Consider the following 9,379-nt stretch of genomic DNA (forward strand, 5'->3'; position numbering starts at 1 on the left):
ATCAACTCAGAGATCAGGGTTAGACTCAGAGTTTGTTAAACCTCCTTCTTGAAATGGGGCCAGGTGATAGGTTCCCTTAGTCAATTGTGTGACTGAATATTACAATATTTTTTATCATCTATATCATTAGGTCGTTAACTCTTATTTTGTCCTTGGGTCAAACTGACCTGTTCTTATTAAATACCCAAAATAACATGATTGATTCCACACAATGCTCTTTGGCAAGTACAAATCTCTACTTTCATTAATTTTGGGGTGTCTTATTCAATTTTATAGCATTTAAAAAATAATTGAAGTGGTTGCAAAATAGTATTGAGTAAAATGTTGACATTTTCCAGTCTGTGATTGTCCATCAACGTACATTCCTTTAATTGTAGTCTAAATAGTTCCTAATTTCTGCTTTTCTAACTCAAACATTAGGTACAATTTCCTGTAAATGAGGTGTATTGACCACAAATTCCAAAAATAACTGTAAAACTAAAGTTAATTTAGTGTTACATGGTGTTGAAAATGTCAAAAGTGTTGAAAAAAAGTACAAAAACATTAGAAAAACATTGATAAAAAGCATCAAAAAAGGGTTGATTTTAAATTTTGACGGAAAGACAGCACAAGGGTTAACCAGTATGCCTAGTTGCCAGATTTGAGTTTGTTCTGCACAAAAGCGGGCTGTTTTTTGAAAAGAGTGAAGGGGCGAGATGTGGGGGATCCACGCTCCAGTAGCCCATAGCCTAGTAGGTGGCGTTGATGCAACTTTAACACTAGTTGGCACCCAAACATTAAACAAGACCACTGTAAGCCGGGATGAGTTGAATTTAGTTAAATAATTTGAGGAAACCGGTTGCCTTAAAAACGTTAAGTAATGGGTTATGAAAACTTGAGTCCACTTAACTTAAATGCACGAAAGAGTGGAATTGTTATTTTAGGTTCAATCACTAAATGCCAAGTTGATTTCACTTACAGTCTTTTGCAATATCAAATGCCTTGTCACATGAACACCTCTATTTTTTTGTATTCATTGATTGTGGTAAACTAAAAAATGTAAATGAAGACAAATACACAATACAACAAAAGTGCTTTTACTGTTTTATTTAAAACCGCATGAAGTTACAGGTTGGAGCCCCACTGCTTTAACCCTTGAATCATGAGCCTTAAACTGTGGAAAAATGTGTCATTCATGTCCTGAACATTACAAGTTGAAGTGTAGCACAATCAGGCCTCTATCTTAAACACTTTTTGTGCATAAGCATGTGTACATCATTAGTCACTGTTCAAAAATAACAGTCAAGATTGTAAGGACTAAAGAAGACCACCAGACCAAGCCAAGCTCCGTAGATTTGAGATTGAGCGTTGTTCTGGGCAGTCTGCTCTGTAATTTCTCTGCAAAAGAGGTGTGACCAACAGGCATAGATCAAATGACTCTTCACGCAATTTGATAGTCCTTCAACCAATCAGACCAATGATCTGGGTGACACAGAAGCAACAGCAACATCAACGGGTTGCTGCACTTTCGTTGGCGTTCGGTGGCCATTATGTTGAAAGTAGACAAGAAGCTGCTTGGTTGCTTCTCTATCGTCATTGTGTTAAACCCGCAAGTAGCGCCCCAGGTAGATAAGCTAGTTTGTGATTGGTTCCCACAAAATTGGGAATTGAAGCAGGAGAATTAAATATGCAGATTTCCAGACCAAGCTGCGGGGCAAAATCAAATCACTAGCTGAGTTGGTGGGGTTTACCCAGTCTAGTGGTAGGCTACACCATAATAGGCTGCTAACCCAAAGTCTTTGTATTCTAACAAAAAATGTGTGTCTTGCAAAGACTTAGCTCATAAACTATCTTCAAGCATTTTAATCATTATCTCACAAGGGCCACAGGTTAGAGCCAACCCGTCGATGCTGCGCCGAGGAGTAAACCCCTACACATTTTTGTTATTGCCACTCTTCGTTCTAACCCCAACCGGCCCGTCAGACACCGCCTATCAAGAGCCTGGGTCTGACCGAGGTTTCTGCCTAAAAGCAAGTTTTTCCTCGCCACTGTCGCACTGTTGCTTGCTCTGGAGGAAACTACTAGAACTGTTGGGTCCTTGTAAATTCTGGAGTGTGGTCTATCTGTATAGTGTCTTGAGATAACTCTTGTTATGAATTGATTCTATAAATAAAATTGAAATTGAATTGAATGTGCGCCTGCTCCACCAACTGAGTTAACCTGGCTTCTTTGTCAACTTTGTCTTTGTCAACCTGCCCTGATAAACTTTCTCTTTAAATAAATTGGAAATCACCACTCAAGACAATTTATTTTCTTCTTTGTATTCTGATCATTGTAAATTAGAAATTGAACAAACTAGAAGAAATCTCACAGAATACAGCTATGCATGATTAGATAAATACACTTTATAAATAAGAACATTGACAGTGCATTGTTTTATATATATGCTCATGTATACAATAATGAAAATACTAGTACTTACTTAGTTTTTGCAGTAACTAAACAGGACAGTATTATTAACTGTCACTAAGTAAATATTGCTATAGCACTCTTTTTGACATCCCAGGGCTTAATTTTAAATGGTTTGTCTTAATAATCTAGTGATGATTCAATGGACCAGGTGCAGTTGTCTGTGTTATTCTGTCCAGCCCAGCATCTTGGACATCCCCACACAGAAACGTGTTCACTTTGACAAACATTCCTATCGCCTGTCATTATTGTATCCATTTAAGTAATTAAATTTAATATGCTTATTCAATGTGATGTCTCTTAGCATTTATAGCTGCTACTGCTTAGTTCTAAAGCCTGTTTCTAGAAGGGCCTTTAAAATAACAAATAAAAGATGTTTACAAACAAAGTTAAAATGTGGTACATTTTGTTGACCTTATAGGAACACCTCTACAACTTCATATAGGCATATGTAGTGCGTGAATACACATAAACATATATAACATACATGTACACATACACAACGGCACACATATCTACATACATACATGTAGGCTACAAATAGGCTAAATATAAACTACATACACGTACACCCCCCCCCCCCCCCCCCCCCCCCAAATTTGTCCTATATTTTCTATTGCCCAATTGTTTAACCTCTCAAGGGGTTTTGGAAAGTTACATTTTATAGTAAATTTATCCAAAGCTGTCAAAGCTATAAGGCAATAATGATTTTTGGATATTAGGTTCCCTTGTCCAATCAGTCTTGACTGTCGTGACTTTAAATTAAAATGGAATCGGCACAGATGTATTGCTTGCTTTACAATAGCCATGACAACAGTACCAGGCAGGATGCAGTGACAAGACTGATTTTGTGGCTTACTCCACCCGAAGCTGTAAATGAGGAGAAGTAAACAAAACATTAGTTTAACAAACAGTTGTGTACCTTTTTAAAAAATGTTGATGACGTAGCACACAATATTGCTTACAGATGCCATTCACGCTGATGGAGCTGCCTTCAATGTCGAAGCCGCTGACGCTTGAAGCTGCTTTGAGCAAAGCGCTTGTAATCTGAGTGTTATTAGGAGCAAGTGTACCCACAAAGCTAAGGTCCATGGTGTTGATGACTGATCCACTCCTGTATAAAGAGAAACCCATAATATAGTTTGAAAAATCAGATTAAGTTCACTATTCCTAAATTATATTACCTGAACCGAAATGAAATTACCTGAATGACACCACTTTCAAGGCACTGAAGGAGGAGAATGTTGTTTTGAAGACCGACTCAAGCTGCGGAAACAAAATGAGTTGTATTTAAAGACTTTTCACTTTGAACATTGAAGTGTGTGTACGTATGAGATAAGTTGTACAGTGAGCTGGTGTGTAATTGTGTAATTGCATCTTCTTAACATGTTCCCCTTAATGTCTCTATATGTGATGTTTTTTCATTACATGACTGTCAAGGGATTGTTCAGTTCTTTGGTGAGTATTTGAGCTCTCTGAAAAAGTAATTCATAAGTGTAAAAGGATATTTCATTCTAAGAGTGAAACTTACCTGTCCTGTTATCAATGCTTCTCGATTTTTAAAAGCTGTGGATGATGGATTCAGCAAGTCATCTGTAAATGTGCTTTGAACAGATCTGAAGGACACTCTCGCTATTGTGAGTGCAGCAGTTGTAGATACAGCAGTATAGATACAGCAGTTGACGGTGCAATTGTTGAAGATAACAGCAGTGGTGGATAAGTAGTTGAAGGTGCGGCCGTTGTAGATACAGCAGTTGTGGATAAAGCAGTTGTAGGTGCTGTAGTTGGAATTGGACCTTCTGTAAAACATATTAAAGAAATTATTGGTGCCCAAAGGAAAAAGATTTATTTTTCCTTGTTTGATGTCAAACTGACTTTGGTGCCAGTTTAACAGACTTATAAGAACCCTCATAGTTGGCTATGCAGACTTAATAGCATCTTTCAGGTTTACTTACCTACTACTTTGACTGATCCCGGATCTATGCTCACATCGAAGGTATTGTTGGGATTACTCACGCTGTTACTAAGACTGAGCAACAACATTATTCTGTGGGAGATCTGCAATAGGAGTAGTACTATCGAACACAACTTCAATCGTTGCTTCAGTTCCAGTTGCTCGTGGAGGTATGGCACTGTATCAAAAACCAAAAGGGACATGTTAATAAAATAAGTCACAGTTTCTTACTGCCTTGTGTCATGTGTGTTTTACACAGAACACTATTAACATTAGATCATACCAATTTTAAGATCAAAACGTAAATATAGAAAAATGTTTTACCTGAACTTTTTGACTTTGCATCGTTTAAATTTTTTCCAAATTGTTTTTGGTAGATTGCTGTACACTGCAAGAAAACAATATTTGTGGACCTTAAATGGCTTTCAAGTACACATAAATTTTCATCTGATAGATTTGTGTTTTAGGAAAACATTCTATGAATCCTAATTCAAAACACTCAAGTACACTTCAATCAGTGAAAAGTGTATGAATTAAAATGCACTCACAGTATTTATGACTGATTGTTCAAGAGTTTTGAACTGAGTGGAGGTGGTGTCAGAAAGGGCAGCTGAAAAGTTACTGATGGCATGTCTGCTGAAAGGCTATAAACTGGATCAGAGGACAAGTGCTTGGTGCTGCGTTGTAGATACAGCAGTTGTAGGTACGGCAGTTATAGTAGCTGCTGTTGTTGGTGTGGCAGTTGTTGGTGCTGCTGTTGTTGGTGGAGCTGTTGTAGATGCTGCTGTTGTTGGCGCGGCAGTTGTAGCTGCTGCTGATGTAGGTACTGCTATTGTTTGTCCGGCAGTTGTTGGTGCTGCTGTCGTTGAAGCTGCTGTTGTAGGTGCAGCTGCTGTTGGTGCAGCTGTTGTAGGTGCAGCAGTTGTAGATGCGGAAGTTGTTGATGAAGCTGTTGTTGGTGCAGCTGTTGTTGGTGAAGCTGTAGTAAGTGCGGCTGTTGTAGGTGCGACAGTTGTTGGTGCAGCTGTTGTTGGTGCTGGTGTTGTAGCTGCAGCTGTCGTAGGTACTGCTGTTGTTGGTGTGGCAGTTGTAGGTGCGGCTGTTGTAGGTGCGGCTGTTGTTGGTGCTGCTGTTGTAGCTGCAGCTGTCGTAGGTGCTGCTGTTGTTGGTGCGGCAGTTGTAGGTGCGGCTGTTGTAGGTGCGGCAGTTGTAGGTGCTGATGTTGTAGCTGCAGCTGTTGTAGGTGCTACTGTTGTTGGTGCAGCTGTCGTAGGGCTGCTGTTGTTGGTGGAGCAGTTGTTTGTGCAGCTGTTGTAGGTGCGGCGGTTGTTGGTGCAGCTGTTGTTGGTGCAGCTGTAGTAGGGGCTGCTGTTGTGGGTGCGGCAGTTGTAGGGAATGCTGTCGTAGGTGCTGCTGTTGTTGGTGCAGCTGTTGTAGGGGCTGCTGTTGTTGGTGCGGCTGTTGTTGGTGGAGCAGTTGTGGGTGCGGCGGTTGTTGGTGCGGCAGTTGTGGCTGCAGCAGTTGTTGATGCAGCTGTTGTTGGTGCGGCTGTTGTTGGTGCGGTTGTTGTAACTGCAGCTGTTGTAGCTGCAGCTGTCGTAGGTGCTGCTGTTGTTGGTGCGGCAGTTGTTCGTGCAGCTGTTGTAGCTACAGCTGTCGTAGGAGCGGCTGTTGTTGGTGCAGCTGTAGTAGGGACTGCTGTTGTTGGTGCGGCAGTTGTAGGTACGGCCGTTGTTGGTGCTGCTGTTGTAAGTGGGGCTGTTGTTGGTGCAGCTGTAGAAGGCGCTGCTGTTGTTGGTGCGGCAGTTGTAGGTGTCGCTGTTGTTGGTGCGGCAGTTGTAGGTGCTGCTGTTGTAGCTGCAGCTGTTGAAGGTGCTGCTGTTGTTGGTGCAGCTGTTGTTGGTGCAGCTGTAGTAGGGGCTGCTGTTGTTGGTGCGGAAGTTTTAGGTGTCACTGTTGTAGCTGCAGCTGTTGTAGGTGCTGCTGTTGTTGGTGCAGCTGTTGTTGGTGCGGCAGTTGTAGGTGCGGCTGTTGTTGGTGCAGCAGTTGTTGGTGCTGCTGTAGTAGGGGCTGTTGTTGGTGCAGCAGTTGTTGGTGCTGCTGTAGTAGGGGCTGCAGTTGTAGGTGCTGCTGTTGTTGGAGCAGCATTTGTAGGTGCTGCTGTTGTTGCGGCAGTTGTTTGTGCAGCTGTTGTAGCTACAGCTGTTGTAGGTGCTGCTGTTGTTGGTGCAGTAGTTGTAGGTGCAGCTGTTGTTGGTGCAGCTGTAGTAGGGGCTGCTGTTGTTGGTGCGGCAGTTGTAGGGGCTGCTGTCGTAGGTGCTGCTGTTGTTGGTGCAGCTGTTGTTGGTGGAGCAGTTGTGGGTGCGGCGGTTGTTGGTGCGGCAGTTGTGGCTGCAGCAGTTGTTGATGCAGCTGTTGTTGGTGCGGCTGTTGTTGGTGCGGTTGTTGTAACTGCAGCTGTTGTAGCTGCAGCTGTCGTAGGTGCTGCTGTTGTTGGTGCGGCAGTTGTTGGTGCAGCTGTTGTAGCTACAGCTGTTGTAGGAGCGGCTGTTGTTGGTGCAGCTGTAGTAGGGGCTGCTGTTGTTGGTGCGGCAGTTGTAGTTGTCGCTGTTGTAGGTGCCGCAGTTGTAGGGGCTGCTGTTGTTGGTGCGGCAGTTGTAGGTGTCGCTGTTGTAGGTGCCGCAGTTGTAGGGGCTGCTGTTGTTGGTGCGGCAGTTTGTAGGAATGCTGTCGTAGTGCTGCTGTTGTTGGTGCAGCTGTTGTAGAGGCTGCTGTTGTTGGTGCGGCTGTTTTGGTGCGTTGTATTAACTGCAGCTGTTGTAGCTGCAGCTGTCGTAGTGCTGCTGTTGTTGGTGCGGCAGTTGTTGGTGGCTCTGTTGTAGCTACAGCTGTCGTAGGAGCGGCTGTTTGTAGCTACAGCTGTCGAGAGGAGCAGCTGTTGTTGGTGCAGCTGTAGTAGGGGCTGCTGTTGTTGGTGCGCAGTTTGAGTGTCGCTGTTGTAGGTGCCGCCTTGTAGAGGCAGCTGTTGTTGGTGCGCGTTGTAGGGAATGCTGTCGTAGGTGCGCTGTTGTTGGTGCAGCTGTTGTAGAGGCTGCTGTTGTTGTGCGGCTGTTGTTGGTGCGGTTGTATTAACTGCAGCTGTTGTAGCTGCAGCTGTCGTAGGTGCTGCTGTTGTTGGTGCGGCAGTTGTTGGTGCAGCTGTTGTAGCTACAGCTGTCGTAGGAGCGGCTGTTGTTGGTGCAGCTGTAGTAGGGGCTGCTGTTGTTGGTGCGGCAGTTGTAGGTGTCGCTGTTGTAGGTACTGCAGTTGTAGGTGCGGCTGTTGTAGGTACGGCCGTTGTTGGTGCTGCTGTTGTAAGTGGGGCTGTTGTTGGTGCAGCAGTAGTAGGCGCTGCTGTTGTTGGTGCGGCAGTTGTAGGTGTCGCTGTTGTTGGTGCGGCAGTTGTAGGTGCTGCTGTTGTAGCAGCAGCTGTTGAAGGTGCTGCTGTTGTTGGTGCAGCTGTTGTAGCTGCAGCTGTTGTAGGTGCTGCTGTTGTTGGTGCGGCAGTTGTTGGTGCAGCTGTTGTAGCTACAGCTGTCGTAGGAGCGGCTGTTGTTGGTGCAGCTGTAGTAGGGGCTGCTGTTGTTGGTGCGGCAGTTGTAGGTGTCGCTGTTGTAGGTACTGCAGTTGTAGGTGCGGCTGTTGTAGGTACGGCCGTTGTTGGTGCTGCTGTTGTAAGTGGGGCTGTTGTTGGTGCAGCTGTAGTAGGCGCTGCTGTTGTTGGTGCTGCAGTTGTAGGTGTCGCTGTTGGTGGTGCGGCAGTTGTAGGTGCTGCTGTTGTAGCTGCAGCTGTTGAAGGTGCTGCTGTTGTTGGTGCAGCTGTTGTTGGTGCAGCTGTAGTAGGGGCTGCTGTTGTTGGTGCGAAGTTGTAGGTGTCGCTGTTGTAGCTGCAGCTGTTGTAGGTACTGCTGTTGTTGGTGCAGCTGTTGTTGGTGCTGCTGTAGTAGGGGCTGCTGTTGTTGGTGCGGCAGTTGTAGGTGCGGCATTTGTTGGTGCAGCTGTTGTTGGTGCGGCTGTCAGTGCGGCTGTTGTTGGTGCAGCAGTTGTTGGTGCTGCTGTAGTAGGGGCTGCAGTCGTAGGTGCTGCTGTTGTTGGAGATGCAATTGTAGGTGCTGCTGTTGTTGTTGCGGCAGTTGTTTGTGCAGTTGTTGTAGCTACAGCTGTCGTAGGTGCTGCTGTTGTTGGTGCAGCAGTTGTAGGTGCAGCTGTTGTTGGTGCAGCAGTTGTAGGTGCAGCTGTTGTTGGTGCAGCTGTAGTAGGGGCTGCTGTTATTGGTGCGGCAGTTGTAGGTGTCGCTGTTGTAGGTGCCGCAGTTGTAGGGGCTGCTGTTGTTGGTGTGGCAGTTGTAGGTGCGGTTGTTGTAACTGCAGCTGTTGTAGCTGCAGCTGTCGTCGGTGTGCTGTTTTGTTGGTGCGCAGTTGTTGGTGCAGCTGTAGTAGGGGCTGCTGTTGTTGGTGCGGTAGTTGTAGGTGTCGCTGTTTGTAGGTACTGCAGTTTGTAGGTGCGGCTGTTGTAGGTACTGCCGTTGTTGGTGCTGCTGTTATAAGTGGGGCTGTTGTTGGTGCAGCTGTAGTAGGCGCTGTGTTGTTGGTGCGGCAGTTGTAGGTGTCGCTGTTGTTGGTGCGGCAGTTGTAGGTGCTGCTGTTGTAGCAGCAGCTTGTTGAAGGTGCTGCTGTTGTTGGTGCAGCTGTGTAGCTGCAGCTGTCGTAGGTGCTGCTGTTTTGGTGTGGCAGTTGTTTGTGCAGCTGTTGTAGCTACAGCTGTCGTAGGAGCGGCTGTTGTTGGTGCAGCTGTAGTAGGGGCTGCTGTTGTTGGTGCGGCAGTTGTAGGTGTCGCTGTTTGTAGGTACTGCAGCTGTAGGTGCGGCTGTTGTAGGTACGGCCATTTTGGTGCTGCTGTTGTAAGTAGGACGGTTGTTGGTGCGCTGTAGAGGCGCTG

Source organism: Etheostoma spectabile, unplaced genomic scaffold (assembly GCF_008692095.1).
Source record: "Etheostoma spectabile isolate EspeVRDwgs_2016 unplaced genomic scaffold, UIUC_Espe_1.0 scaffold352, whole genome shotgun sequence".
NCBI lineage: Eukaryota > Metazoa > Chordata > Actinopteri > Perciformes > Percidae > Etheostoma > Etheostoma spectabile.